This window comes from Uranotaenia lowii, chromosome 3 (genome assembly GCF_029784155.1).
Source record: "Uranotaenia lowii strain MFRU-FL chromosome 3, ASM2978415v1, whole genome shotgun sequence".
Lineage (NCBI taxonomy): Eukaryota > Metazoa > Arthropoda > Insecta > Diptera > Culicidae > Uranotaenia > Uranotaenia lowii.
In genome coordinates this window covers 300,419,196-300,435,296 of record NC_073693.1, presented here as the reverse complement: position 1 = coordinate 300,435,296, position 16,101 = coordinate 300,419,196, and the positions used below count along the sequence as shown (strand labels likewise).

General features: G+C 38.5%; 1 protein-coding gene, 1 long non-coding RNA gene and 1 pseudogene across 2 annotated transcripts in view; all 3 read right to left on the bottom strand.

Moving 5' to 3' along the window:
- The window catches only part of LOC129758258 (growth hormone-regulated TBC protein 1-A), a 92,430-nt gene that overhangs the window by 55,070 nt on the left and 21,259 nt on the right, over window positions 1–16,101 (bottom strand). The window lies entirely within an intron of this gene.
- Window positions 130–16,101, bottom strand: part of LOC129758402 (uncharacterized) — a 17,327-nt pseudogene continuing 1,355 nt past the window's right edge.
- LOC129758260 (uncharacterized) lies at window positions 7,470–10,228 on the bottom strand. The gene is made up of 3 exons (XR_008739929.1): window positions 8,281–10,228; window positions 8,069–8,212; window positions 7,470–7,991 (listed from the first exon to the last, which is right to left on the bottom strand). It is a non-coding gene; the product is annotated as an uncharacterized LOC129758260 (long non-coding RNA).

Genomic DNA, 16,101 nt, shown 5'->3' with positions numbered 1-16,101 from the left:
ATCCGAAAATTCGTCCCGTATTTTAATATTCTTACACGTTTCTTGTGTACGAAGTCTTCATATTTGTGATCGAAATTTGTCACCCGGATCAATTTGTTCGGATAAAAGAAAATAACTACACATTTTTTCTCTGTTTCAACTCGATCCAAAGCGCTTAATTTATATTCATCTTAAACATACATTTACGTACTATTAAACGTTTTCTTTCACATATAGGATCGATTGGTAAAACAATGTAAATAAACACACACATCGTCTGCTCAATTTTTTGTTTTTCTTTGCCTCTGTTTCTACGATCTTTGCTACGATTTGAATACAATTATTTTTTTCTGTTTCATTAAATATTCCTTGTTTAGCCCATATCGAACACTAGCTTTGTGTGTTCAGTTTTTGCAACCACAAAATTTTTTTTTAAATTTTCCCGCATTTTTCACTGTAGTCACGAATATGAAATGTTGCAGGAAAAAACCTAAAACATACTGGGAAAAGTACATAGTGGTTGTGGTGGTTGAGAAAACCCTCAAACTGTCCCAAAATTAGGATTCAGTATAAACTTTTTTTCAATAATTTTTTGCAGGACAAAATTAGACTTATAGATCTCCGATTGACCACAACATTCGTTTTACTGAAACGCGAAAAAGTTACACAAACGATATGGCAGCAACATGAAATAAACGGAACGAATAGACGGGAGTATTCCGATTAGCTTTCCCAAATCTCCTCCCGCATTTTGGCGGCCAGTAGTTTGCGTTCTGTAATTAGAAAAAAATAGATTATCAATTGAGTACACGTTAAAAAAATTTATTAAAACTCACCCTTCGCTTCCCGGAGGACGCGCTTTTCGTTTTCCCGCTCTTCGGGGGCCGTCTTGAGGCGAACCCCGAGTGCTGTGGTGACTAAACGTCGGGCTAGGGCAGCACAGGTTTCTGGCCTCGGACGGTACGGTTGAAGGGAGCTGGAACATTTTTTTGCTTTGGTACGGGATTCAACGGTGGCCTCGGCGAGCGGCTTCAGCTGCACGAAGTTGTGTCCGTTGGCCAGCACTTCGGCCGCTGTAATAGAAGATTCAAATACAAGAATTAACCATCACATTTTGTCCCTCTTATTTTGGGCCGATCAAAGGCTAAAGTCCAATTCAGTAGAATCAGGCAATAAGGGGTGTCTTCGGATCTGGCAATCTTAACTCCTCTAATAAGCGTTGACGGCACTGTCACGAACACAGGAATAGTCCAGGGTCAACTTCAATCAAAGATAGACAGCCAAGCTAAGGGAAATCAAAAACACCACTCAAAAATGGGTCGACAGACCCAATCTCTGAGAAATGACCGCACTCACCCGGCTCCGTATCGGTCATACACGAATTACCCAATCTTACCTTCTCGATAGAGAGTACCCCCCCTATCTGCCCCGCGTGCAACTGTCCAGTTACAGTTAAACACATTTTAGTTAACTGCCAAATCTATGAAGACCAAGGGTCTCTCTGCGAGTTGAGAATCATCCGAGGCTTAGGTCATGTAAAGTCCCGCACGTGTGTTGTGGCAGGCGCAGACACACGACGTTCAAAAGATGACAAATTTCGAACCCTAGTATTAAGAGGTGGGATCTCGAGTTGTGATATAAGAGATCAAGTCTCGGAAAGCCAAGATGAGAGATCAGGCCTTGAATCAACCAGCGCATACCCCTCCTGCGTGTTAACCTCGCATTACGTGAAGAGGTCAGATCTCGAGTCGTTTGAAGAGAGATCAGGCCTTGAATCGTGTAGAGGAGAGGTATGAGTGCATTAACCACGAGTCATTTCGAGGAGAGATCAGGCTTCAAATCGTCAAGAAGAGAGGTTTGTGCTTGAAACTCGAGTCATTACGAGCAGAGGTCGGTTCTCGAGTCTTTATAAGGAACGGTCAGGACTAGAGTTGTAAACAGGAGAGGTATTGCTGAAAATGGTTTCGTTAATGAGGATATCGTGAACCGCAATAGCCCGAGTATGATATTCCACCATTGTTTAACCACAATTCAATGTGGGACCCAAAGTCTGAAGCCCCAGATAACCATTAGGGAGGAGGAGGCATACGTGCAGTATATCATGACTCGTTCCATTGCACCCATGGACCCAGAGTAGCAAACTGGGGTGATACGGTGGCTGGCCATGCTTTGGACTGCAGACCGTAAACAAGAATTTACCACCTTGGGAAGTCTACTGATGAAAAGTTCACACAGTTCACAGCATCAGCAGCAAAGTAGGTAACAGATACCATACCCTACATGGCAATCTACATTCTGAAAGAAATCAGAAATCGAGGAACAGATCAAGCGGTTCGTAATGATGCTGAACATCTAAAATTTTGGACAAGGCCGTCAAAGTAACATTTGTAACTACTCTAACACAATGCATTCCGGATTTTAGATATCCAAGCAGTAGGAATTAACAACTCGTAGAGCAGAATCGTGATGAAACTGAGGTCGAGGAGGAGTTGCTCGGATGGGAGGATGAGGAAGACAGCTGACTAATCATGTTTTTTGGTGCAGATCATGTTGTTATTTGGGACAAATAACAACATACACATAATTAATAAACAAGTATTATATGTAACCATGGAAATGGTTTAGTATATAAGGTAGCGAAATTAATTAAATAAAGTATTCTAGTTTCTACCCTCAAGTAATAAAGTCTCTCCATTCCACTGCCCAAGTGCTTCCTTCAATAGGTTATGGGCCCAGCACTAGTAGAAAGGAGGAGAAGCGGAATCAAGAGTGGACAGTCATCCAGCTAGGAAGCCGATGGAAGGACGAGCCGAAGCCAAGGAAAGTCAACGAGCCGGAAACCGTGAAAAGTTGTAGGACCAGGAGCCATCTGGAAGGTCGTCGGACCGAGAAGCCAGATCGACAAGCCAGGAAAAACGGTGGTCGTCGGAAAGGTGCCAAGGGAGGTCGTTGGGCCGAATCCATTGCGAGCAGACCAGAATCCATAGGAAGGTTGGCGAGCCGGGAGCCAGAGGAAGGACGTCGTGCCATTGGTGAGGCGTCGGGCCAATAGAAGAGCGTCGAGCCGGAACCAAACAAGGTAGTCGGACGGGGGCACTGGGAGGTCCTCGGACCGGTGCCATGGAAGGTCGTAGGCCTGAGACCACGAATGCGGTCGTCGAACCGGAAGCCATGGAAGGTTGGCAGCCGGTATCATGGAACGACGTCAAGTCAGGAACCAGGTGGTGGTCGTGGGGACAGAAGCCACTGGAGGGCTTACGAGAGCGGTATCACGAAAGGTCGTCAAGCCGGTGCCATGGAAGGTCGTCGAACTGGAAAGCCAAGTGAGGTTCGTCGAGCTGGACCACTAGAGGCGTCAGGCCTTAGGAAAGGCGTCGAGGTGGAAGGCAAGCTTCGAGCCGCAGGAACAGCGCCGAGAACATAGCCATGGAAGGTCGTCGGGCCAGAGCCATTGGGCGGTCGTCGGACCGGAAGCCACTGGAGGTCGTCGTGCCAGATCCCGGGAAGATCGTCGAACTGGTGCCATGGAAGGTCATTGAGTAGCAACAGGGGCGTGTTCCGGTGCATGCGTTGAAGAGGAGTAGCCCCATCTTCGAGAGGAGCCGCCGGAGGCAGTAAGCAGTTTAGGCATAATAAATTAACAAATATTATATGTAACCATGGAAATGGTTTTAGTATTTAAGGTAGCGAAATTAGTTAAATAAAGTATTCCAAGTTCTACATCCAACCAGAACAAGTCTCTCCTTTCCACTGGCCAAGTGCTGCATCAATAGATCATAAACAGAATCATGAGCAAAATGCCGCTTTCGAGGAAGATTTGCCGGAAGTATCACTGCTGCGGCCTTTGGGAAGAGCTACAGCTTGCATTATCTTTCAGTACGATACCAGGCAGTTTTCGTTTGTTATTGGACGATTAAATACTATCACCCCAAGTTAATGGCTGCCTGGAAGCTTACGAAACATCCACCACACCGCAAACCCATTTGAATTATGTGGATTTTTAAATTAATGAAAAAGGACTGAAAAGTTCATTTGGTATAAGGCACACTTTTTGGCTCGTTTGTTTTGCTCGCCCAAACACAACAAGACATGCAGAGAAAACTCGACGACCTCACCGAAAGCTCCAAGGCCAAGGTCTCAAAATCAATGTCGTAAACACTAAGTCGATGGAAATCAACACAGTAAATCCTTCCAATTTCTGTTGATAGCTGGGCAACAGGTTGAGACAGTGGAGTGCTTCCAGTATCTTGGTAGCCAGATTACGCCTGATGGTGGTACCAAGAAGGACATCGAAACCCGGATCAGAAAAGCCCGATTTGCGTTTGCGAGTCTCCGAAACATCTGGCGTTCACACCAGATCTCTACAAACAAAAATCCGAATCTTTAACTCAAACGTCAAATCCGCATTGTTGTACGGGTCTTCAACTTGATGCACATATGCAGTGACGACGCGAAAACTACAAGTATTTGTGAATAGCTGCCTGCGGAGTATCATACGCGTTTGGTGGCCTGGCAACTGGACCTCATATGAGGAACTACATCGGTGTCATCAAAAGGCGCTAGAAATCGAGATTCGGGAACGTATGGATTGGGCACACGCTGATGATTGGCACACCCAAAAAGATGAGAATGAGATTTGCAGAGAGGCGCTTGAATGGAATCCAGAAGGACATCGAAGAAGAGGCAGACCCAAAAAGCCGCAGAAATCCGAATTGTCGATGAGAATTTTGACTGGTACCAAGTGAAGACGCTGGCTCCGGATCGTCAACAGTGGAGGTCTTTTACCACGGCCTATTTGCCGGAGAACCGACGCGGGACCAATATGTAAGTAAATTTGGCCCGTGATTCTATCAAAATGACAAAAGATACTAAGGAAAATATAAGGCATGTGTTTTTAAGCCTTGGATTTGATCTGGCCTTGAAATACAGTTCATCTATTGCTCCGAGCTGACTTCAACGACGATGTTATAACAAATTCTACTATCAAGTCCTGAGAGCCAAGTTTGCTTTAATTTTGCTTGACATAATGTGGTACACAACAAAAAAGAGAGCAAAAATTCGCAGACATCGTTAGCAAAGTAATGCCAAATTTTGCTTCTTTTGATTTTCAAACGAAACCTGGTTTTCCGGAAAACTTGAAGGTATGTTGGTGCTAAATTTTGTTCTCTGATCAAAATATTTAATGCCTGATATTGGCACTTGTGTGATCTCAAAACATTCGTAAACCGAGGTGTCGTTTGGGTCACTAAAAGATCAAATGTATCACTTTGCTATCCAAGTGTACTTACGAAATTATGTCAAGCAAAATGAAAGCGAATTTGGCTATCAGGGCGAAAAAGCAAAATTTGCAATAATTTTGACATAAAAATTTTTCTCGGAATAATTATTATGAATCCTACATCAAATTCCTTACTTACGTTTTACTGTCTACTGTTTTAGTAGAATAGCTTATGTTGTTCAAAAAATCATTGTGGTTCTTGTTCCTAGCTATCTTTCGTTAATTGTACAATGTTGATTACCCAAGCAAACTTGGAAATTAAAAGCAAAATGAGACCATAATAAGGTGTCAACAGCAAGCTGATAGTCTGATCGAAATGAGGCATGATTAAGCTTTACCCGAGTAGACTTTTATGGCAAAATTATACCTTATTTTGCTATCATGCCTTGAAAGTAAATTGAGGTATCATTTTGCCCGAATAAAGGTGGTACAATGCCAAAATTTGGGTCTCACTTTCCATATATGGATACCTCAATCATGTCAAGTGTAGGTTTCACTGAAACCTAAATGATACCTTGTTTAGCCAACGTTTCGAAATGAGTTTTGAAGGCATAATGATACCACTTTGAGGTATAATTAACATGCAAAATTTGGCATCGTTGTGATATCAAATCCCTTTTTAAAAACGCTGCCAAACGAGGCATCAATAAGCTTCCATTTAAAACAAGAATTTGGCATCATTGTGCTATCTTTCAATTGAAAACGATACCCAAACTTAGGTATACCCCGAGTCACTTTTATGGCAAAATTAAAGCAAATTCTACTATCGAGCTCTATAAGTCTATTTCAAATTAGTCAAATTATGATAATATAAGGTTTTATATCTATTTTGACTAATTTGAAATAAAAATTTAAAATAAATAAGTGACAAAAAACCGTTCGATTTTGGCAACATAAAATTTGCTGGCGTGTTGCCAAAAACGAACGGGGTCTGTACTAAAATCGCCTGTAATTATGCAATCATTCATCGTTACACTAATACGAGATAAAATTCGTGGTTTACAAAATCGCCTTAGGTTATGCAACGAATATAACATTTGTGATAAACTTTCCTCAGTGTGGCAGTAGGGTAACGGACTTATTTTGGACCGGTTGATTAATTTAGATCATCTTCCTTATACACTCTCTTAAAAATCAACTACTCATGAAAAACATGAGCATGAGCAAAAACATGGCTGAAGTCCGGGTTGAAAATATATTTAGCTGTATTTTTCATGATTAATGACTGTTTAAGAGAAATAAGCATGCCAAATTGGGCCATAATTGACCCTAGGCAAAGTCGTGTAAACGCAGACAAATAAAAAAAAGAAATAAGCATGGTGGTTCAAATTATCACCTGTTTCAAAATAATGTTACCCTTCATAATCTGATTTCTCGCTTTTCTTAGCTTTTATTTATTGAATCTCCTGGAGTGTGGTTTTGATAATGATTTGTGGTTTTGATAATTAATTTTGAATAACCTTTTGGTTTTCAACATCTAAAACTATAAAAACTCTTTGTTTTCCTCCTCAATATCATTGTGAAATTTTAATTATATAATTTAGAAAATGTTTTTAATTTTTTTTCTTGGGATTTTTTTAAATAAGATGATTTATCCCTAGATTTAAACATCTTGACTTAATTAATAAATCAATTTTTTATAGTCTCTTTTAATTTTTAATAGCTCGACTGGTTTTCATCTGTTACAAATTAGGACTTTCGCAGAGAGATTACCACCAAAAACTTTTCATTCGAAAATAAACCATTTTCACAAACCCTTCAACATAAATATTAATATTCCAGTCTATAACGGCTCTCTGTCAAACTCATCATTAAAAGTACCTATCCACATTAGGACTTTTCCAAAAGTTCAACAGAAAACAAAAAATACTTTTTTTTAAGTATCTCAATATTAAAGTTTTAAATATTAGTACCTGTACGGTATTTGGCAACTTTTAACAGAAAGTTTAGTCATTTTCATTTAATAGAATATTGAGCCATTTAAAATAAAAACCTGAATTTATAACTACTTTCGATTTCCATGACTTTGCAATAAAAAACATTCGATGTAGGGTTTTCAAAATGGTCACTAAACAAAGTATGGTTCATGAGAAAGTGTTATGTTAAGTTATTTATTAACGCGTAGTTATTAAATAAGTAAATATACTTTTAACGATAGTTTATTAACGCATTTGAGCAAATGAACTAAAAACTATTTTAGTATTTCTGAACCTTTTCCCTGACACTATATTGTTTGGGAGACTTGAGACATTCGACCATGATTCAGGAATTACCCACAGAAAATTGATACTTCTTGTGACATTTCTCAACCTATTCTGTTTCCTGTTGAATCACTTGTACGGTTGATTTTGCCAACTCTTCTGAACATTGTTGAAAATCTTAAATTTCCCTAGCTTCACTCCCGGTAGAATAATCATCTTCTGAGTGTTAACGTTTTTTTCGCAAATGATCGCCTTCAATGTTTTCGTTGTACTTTTCACTCAACTTCACTTTCGTTGTACTTCACCGCTACTTTTCTTTTGCACCGCTTCCTATGCTCTCTTACGACACTGTGTCTGAATCTTGTGCTTCTTTTCCGTAGAAAAGGATTGAGACTGAGTGAGAACATTATTCAATAAACGGGGCTCCCGATTCGTTCACCTTCAAGTCGATATTTCCGTCCGATCGTCGGGAAGTAAGTGGCCAGAAAGTCTTCGGTGAGATGCTTTTCTAACACGTCTTCGTTGGCTTTGAGCTGGAAAAGAGCAGATGATTCTTTGAATGTTTGGTTATTTCTACTTCCGGAACCGCTTAAAAACGGATCAGCCGTACCAAAACCTTTGGGTAATCGCCACTATATGAAGTCGAGAATCACGCTGTGTCTATGGTTCCAAACCACTTCCGTTGGGTGCAAACAGAATAAAAGTTTTCGATAATCTGATTGAAGCTTTATTAGATTTCATCGGCACAGACTGACTATGGAGATAAAAGAAACAACTGTTAGACCCATGCTGACTTTCTGACTAAGTCTCGATCATACTTACCGCAGTAATTCACCAACAATAACAGGGAACTATCGGGATATTTCCGATTTTTCACTACGCACTGCCTCTGGAGTCTGGAGTGTAGGAGGCCACTGACTCGTAAACAAAAAAGTTTGTTATTGTTGTATGTTATTGAAACCAGGGTTGGACCAGTAACATCAAATATATGTCTGTTGGTTTTCTTTTGTTTAAAAATAGGTGAATAGTATTTTTGTCATAATGTTGTTATCAAACCAAAAAATCAGGAAGAGTTTGCTATTCTACTCACACAGTAACGACGCTATCGAAGGTGATAAGATATTTGCTGCTCTACACTGAACCCAAATTCACTCTTAAAATACACATGATTATTTTTTTTTTTTTTTTTTTTGTATGGGTTTATGAGCTACCTGGCTGACCCGGAAAGGAAAAACAGATCGGGGGACAGAAGAGGAAAATTTACATGAGAGTAGAATAGCTTAGAGTAGGATAGCGGCAACAGAGCCCGAGGGTTCTGAAGCACCAGTTTAGGGAAGCGTTAAGATAGTGCTCGACGGACTGGGACAATTGGGCCCTACATGAGCTTCGAGTTAACCCAACCTCCAATTCAACCGAGCAGTAACAGTATGGTAGCAAAAGTTATCATATGCTAACGTCTCGATATCATTGTCAGAAGGGTTCACTATCTTACCGTAATTGAGTTATCCCTACCTGTCACCTAACCTTACTCGATTCAAAAACTTTGAATTTATGATCGTTTTTACTCGAGATTAATATAGATTGACTAATAAAACAAATTTCCCGTATTCAGAACAAAACATCTAGATAAGAAGCTATCTCTCAATGCTGAAATTATAAAATTTCGCTTAACACAAATATTAATTGTACCAAATTTTTTGGAAAATTAAAAAATAAAATAGAATTGCATGAATCAATATGAATCAATAAAATAGAATTGCATGAAACAATTATGAATTGCATGATCAATATCTTTTGTACTATCATTGACTTATCAAAACAACAGGATATAAACCATAATGCAAATGGCGATTCTGTTCTTCTAAAACCTCATTGCTAATTTTGAACAACTTTTCAAAACAACCTTCCTTGATCTTTGGTTTGGTTAAAATAAATGTCAATTTTTAAAACCCCGATATTATTTTCCTGGACGAGAAGGTTCTTGTTTATCAAAATCATACCTTCGATCTTCTACATCCTTATTTGAATTTCAAACCTAATCGAGCTAAAGATGGAACTACAAAAAAAAGAAATAAAACAAGAAAGAACTAGATTCAAATGGATTTGGTAATTAAAGATGTTTTCCAATGTGTGATTCCTTAGGAATTCAAAATAAATACGCGGCTGCTCTGTAATTATATTAACAACTTGGATACCATAAAACAGAATTTTTAATTGTCTACCACCAACTTTTGTATTAATTTAACGTTATACAAACTAAAATAAATAGCATGATTGAATTAATAATCGGACCATACTGCTAATGACAATGCTATTCTTCTAAAATTTCGAACGCTTAACAACTTCTTAGAGCAAGTTTCCTCAATCTGTTTCGGATGAAATAAATTACACTCCTATTTATAAATCTCCGATATTATTTTCCTGGACTATCATCTATCTTTTACACAGAAAAAAAATCTGAATCCTTAACAACACTGAAATTGAAAAACCTTTAATATTACATGACGTTGAACGCGATTTATTGATGTAAATTTATGGATTGAAAAAAGTTGAATCCATAATAGCACTGAATTTTAACGACATGAATATTACTTGACACGGAACGCGATTATTTTATGTAAATTTCCATCACATATGATGTAAATAAAAAGAAGCATCACATATGACGGGATTTTCAGTGCGAATTAAATATTACACGTCTTAAATATTTACATGTCTTTCAAATTTTACACGTCTGTTGAAATTCATAGACGTGTAATATTCAACTCGCTCTGAAAATTCCAACTTGTGTGATGCTTTTTTTTTCGTTACATCATATATGCTGTAATTTTACAAATGAAGCCATGGAGTTTATTTAATATTACATTACACTGAACGTGATAATGTCATGTAAAAATAAAACTGTCAAAAACAGAAACACAAATGTAAACAGAGTGTTTAGTCAAGTCTTGAACCAAAGTATTTTGTTAAAGCAGTTAGCTTCTCAGTCCATCGATATCGTTGGTTCCGGATATCTCCAAAAAGCAGCGGCAGCGGAAGTGGTTCTGGAAGCGGCCCACACTACTTTGTTTAGATCCGGTACTTCGAAAGAAAGTGAAAGGTGGTGAAAGTGCCTTTAAAAATTAATGAATCATTAAAATATGTTTGTAGATTAATAAAATAAATGAAATTTATTAATAAAAGATTGTTTCTTGTAAAAAGATGAAAAAACTCCATTGAATCTGGTCAATAAAAAAGTAAATAAAACAAATTCCAATAGGATTTTTCCAGAATTCAGTGGCTTTGAAATTTACATCACTTTCATATTACACGCTGCATAATATTACAGGCGTGTAATGTATAACTGGCACTGAAAATTCCGTCATATATGATGCTTCTTTTTATTTACATCATATGTGATGTAATTTTCCAGATTTTTTTGGTAGTGTGTACTTCATTATTTCAATTTCACACCTAACCAAAAAACTGACAAATCTATCAAAAAGTATTGAAACGAAAAGGAAATATTCTTGACAGGAAACTGTCTAAACAGCATCTTGATCCAATTAGCCTCTAGTTCTTGTAAAATGCTTGATTTAGGAATAAGCCTTCGAAATTCATAAACCGCAAATGCACACTTACTACACACAACGAAAAAAATCTGTAAAATCACATCACATGTGATGTAAATAAAAAGAAGCATCATATATGACGGAATTTTCAGTGCTAGTTGGAAATTACACGCCAGTGAAATTTTGCAACGTGTAAAATAGAAATGATGTAAAATTTTGCAACGTGTAAAATAAAAATGATGTAAATTATAATCTCACTGAATATTGGAAGAAAAACTTTCCAATTGGAATTTGTTTTGTTTTATTTTTGTTTATATGATTCAATAATAAAATTTTCTCATCTCTTCATAAAAATTAAACCTTTTTATAACTAATTTAATTTATTTTATTTAGCGACAAAAATTGGTTAAGCATTAGCACGCAATTTTTTTTTTATTAGGATTCACTTCACCCTTTCATTTTGTTCCCCGGATCCTAAGTTCAGTAACGTGGAGCCGCTTATGGAACCGCATCCCTGCTTCACGAAGATCTCCGGGAACCTCACTCGCGGGAAAACTGCTTAAAACAAATACTTTGGTGCACAACTTGACTTGACACTTTGTTTACTTTTGTCTATAGTCCTGTTCATGACAGTTTATAATTTTACATGACATTATCATGTACAGGATATGTAATATTGATTAAACACAAATTCAATGTCGTTATCACATTCCATGACGTGTAATTTTAATAAACTTCTTATTCAGTGTTGTTAAGAATTGTGTGGCGACCAAAAACATTTGTAAAATTACATCACATATGATGTAACGAAAAAGAAGTAACACATATTATGGAATTTTCAGAGCGAGTTGAATATCACACGTCTATGAATTTCAAGACGTGTAAAATTTAAAAGACATGTAAATATTTAAGACGTGTAATATTTAATTCGCACTGAAAATTCCGTCATATGTGATGCTTCTTTTTATTTACATCATATGTGATGTAAATTTACATCAAATAATCGAGTTCCGTGTCAAGTAAAATTCATGTCTTTCGAATTCAGTGCTATTATGATTTCAACTTTTTTCAATCTATAAATTCACATCAATAAATTGCGTTCAACGTCATGTAATATTAAAGGTTTTTCAATTTCAGTGTTGTTAAGGATTCAAATTTTTTTTCTGTGTAGAGCATTGGGGAGAAGAATACTGTTAATTTACCTTGCCTAGTAGCACATTGAACATTGAATACCTAACCATGTGTTAACCAATTGTTAATATCTTCATCCACTAATTCTTGTACAATTAAATTGCCTTTCTAATTTTGGCAGTTATCATTCATTTACAATACTGTCTATTCTAATCTAACTTGCGCATGGTGGAAAAGTGGAAATATCAACATTTAAACTGCTAATTGTGATATTTCCACTGCGCAATGCTGTTGTTGTCCAACGGAAGGGAGGGCAAGTGTTTCAACTCCCATTCACCTTATCAACATGGATCATCAAATGAAAAAGTATACGATATTGAAGCACCTTTTAATTTACTTTCTATGATCTCATATCGAATAAGGCTACGTGCAACCGCCCTTTCAGGTTTATGTTAGTATAGAGTCTGTTTCCAAACCGTCAACTTCCATAAACACAGTAATGCACGCCGTCGCCGTGACCCATTACAGCCTAGGGTACGGACTCTTAAAATACACATGATTATTCACTTAAAAACAAGGATCCAGTGATTTTCTTCCATTCAAGTGCGACATATACATTTCACTTGGCAGTCACTTAAATTTCAAGTGAATTCATCCACATTCACTTCAGTCGTCACTTGAATTTGAAGTGAAAAAAATATTCACTTTCCCATCACTTGAATTTCAAGTGAATGTCAGGTTGTAATTGTGTTTATTTTCAGAGTTCAAAATGGCAAATTCTAAAGAGCAGCGTTTAAAGCTTATGCTGGATTTGGATTTTTCCCAATTCTTTAATAGGCGATTTTTGGCGGTAGTTTGTGTTAAACGTGATGTAAGAAAAAGTTATTTAAAGGTGTTATCATGTTTCAGCTTGTGGTTTGAACGGAACAGATTTTCTGGTTTGCAGCAGGGAAGATTTAGAAGTCGCACTATCCGCAGTAACCGATCTGCCTTGGGATTACGATGGAATTTTCCTTTCGCCATAAATTTATGGCGAAAGCGTAATGTAAGTATTTGAAATCGTAGTGCTCTATAAATGTTCTTTTATTTTAAAAACGTGAGAGATAATTAACTAGAAACATACTTAGAAACTCAGATAAATTTCACTCGAACGTCATAGTGTAATTCACTTAACCGGTCACTTAAGTGAATTCACTTGACCCATCACTTAAAATTCAAATGAAATTACGTATGGCGAGAATTTACTACAGATGTCACTTATTTTTTAAGTGAAAATTATTTTGGGTGTAGTAAGTTGTCTTACCGATTTTGGAACTGCTGAACACTGCCCAACGCGTGCGTATCATCTACCCATTTGATATCGAAACCCGATTCTTTGTACTGCTGGAATAGCATCATGAGATCCTGGGTCCTAAACTCCACCGGGAAGTTTGACACCTCCAACACGTGCGGAAATTCCTCTTCGTTTAGGGCTGCCTGTTTCGATTGGTAAAGCTGAAAAGCGGAGGAATCGTTGTTTTAAAATTTTTCTCGTATCTACGCAACTCTAATTTACCTTGTAATCCGATCGGGGAACCTCGATTGTCACCTTGCCAACCGCCGATGTCAACTCTTCCATTAGCTTTGGATTCAAACAGTCGCCGTTGTCGTCGTACATCGACTCCCAATCGTCCTCCTCGGGATTCAGCTGCCGATCACCGCCTCCACTTTCACCATTACTGCTACCGGTGGTCAGCGGCGGATTGGAGCTGCTCTTTTTCTCGGGTTCCTCAATTTCCAGCACGTTCGAGGCGAACGTTTGTTTGATGATCCTGCGATTGCTGCGGTTGATTTCCTGTGAAGCTCTTCGCAGTTCTTTTTCATCCCTGTCCACCTTGTCCCCGGCTGGAACCGACCCATTGTTGCCATTTATAATGAGTGGGGCGGCTGCCGTTTGCTTACGCGATTTGTTGGATTTGTTCATGTCTTCTAATGCTAACCTCGGGTTTGTACTACCGTTGAGTTCGGTTAAAATGCTTCCGTTCCTGGCGGACTCTTTCCTTGGGGTGAGATTTTGGTACTGATTGTAGATCACAGTCTGTCCGATGGACTATATTTTCGGTAGGAACTTCTTCGGATTTTTGCTTTTCAAGCTTAGAAATCTTTTGCCTTTCTGAGGTCGCAGCAGTGACGCTTTTTTCAACGCTATGACTACGGTTCTTAAAAGTTACTATAGACCTACAGCACTGTCCTTCGTCGGTGCCGGTAACGGAATCAATCGACGACAAAAGCTGTATTGGAGCTATCACAGATTCGGCGCTCACCGATGGAGCTGTTCTCGTGGCAGCCTGGGGTGGTGGCGGTTTATCTTTGACTTTGTTTTTACGATCCTTTTTACTGGCCACGGGTTTCGGTGGACATCCTACTCCGGCAGGAGTGATAAGAGTTGACACCGGCGGTTGCACCGGAGGTGATGCTTTAGTACACCGTTCGGTTGTGCTGACTACAGTGGTGCCGCTAATGGAGTTTGTCGTCGCCGTCTGCTGTTGACTGCTCGTCGTCACCGGTGGAGTCGTTTGGCTGCGACGGGCACGCGGAATGTACACGGCCCGATCGGGTCGTCGTTCACGGTTGGAACGTGTTTGTCTGGAAGAAAAAGAAAACTTGCGTCAACATAAAGACTTAAACGTTTTTGAACCTGAGTAAATCGTCGATCAGGCTGGCCAAAAGCTTAGGGGACATTTTCTATGCGGTTGTTACTCTGGATGTGAAGAACGCCTTCACCAGCGTCGGACAGCGTTTTGAACGAGAGTCCCGGTATATCTGTGTAGAAAACAAAGCTTCAGCAGAAAATTTTCTTCCATGAATTTATACATTGGCACAAAAACTCGGTTTTTGTTGCTTGGTTCCACAGAAGAAACAATAAAATGATGTTGATTTTTCAGTACAAATTATTCAATTTTCCCATACAAACCCAAAAGTTCAAATTAACTCATGTAAACGATACTCAAAAATTCTGGAAAAAATCATGGATGAGTTCTGAACCTAAACGAAGCTTTTTAGACCCTAGGGTTTGAGAAATTAAAAAATGACCCCAAATCGACTCTGTCTAATGGACATATCGTACCCGTGCTCCCCAAAGAATGGTTGAAGAACTATCTGGAGCAAGGAGCTTCAGCAGCGTAGTTATGACCGGAATATCCGTGAGTGAAAACAGTGAAGCAAATGAAGAAATACTACAGCGGATAATTGACATAGAAAAGAAAGAAGAAATGATAAAAGAAAAAGAAATGTTCTAAATGACAAAAAATTGAAGAGTTGTGCAAAAAACAAGAAGAAATGGAAAGAAAAACAGTGATGACTCAAAAAATGGGATGAACTGAAAGAAGCAACAAATTAAAAAAACTGGAATATAGCCTCAAATCAAATGATGGCTTTATACGCCATTCGCAGCCAATGTGTACTTATATTGCGTCACAACATAATACAACCAAGGACAAAAATATCGGGAAATCACTTACGAAACGAACGTGGACTGAGCGTGATAAATCTCAAGATTCCGACAACTAGGACTTTTTATCACCCGAAGCTAAAGCACTAGTGAACGAAGAAAGTCAAATTGATATACTCGAGGACTCGGTGCTGATAAATATCAGTTCCTCCCAGCCTTCGTCTTCATAGTTCAAATGGAATTGCAACGGATAACGTGCAAGATACTCTGAAATGCAACTTCTTATTAAACAATACACCTCGAAAATCATTGCTCTTCAAGAAATTAAATTGACAAATAGCATACATTTCTCCCAATATGAAACCACGGAGGAGGAGTAGCTATCGCAGCTCTAAATGGTATAACTGCAAACCAAATGCCTCTACGAACAACCCTAGAAGCCGTAGCAATAGCTGTGAACATCCCTATAAAGACTACAATATGGTGGATCTACCTCCCGCCAAACTGCCATTTGACAAAACCAGATCTAAC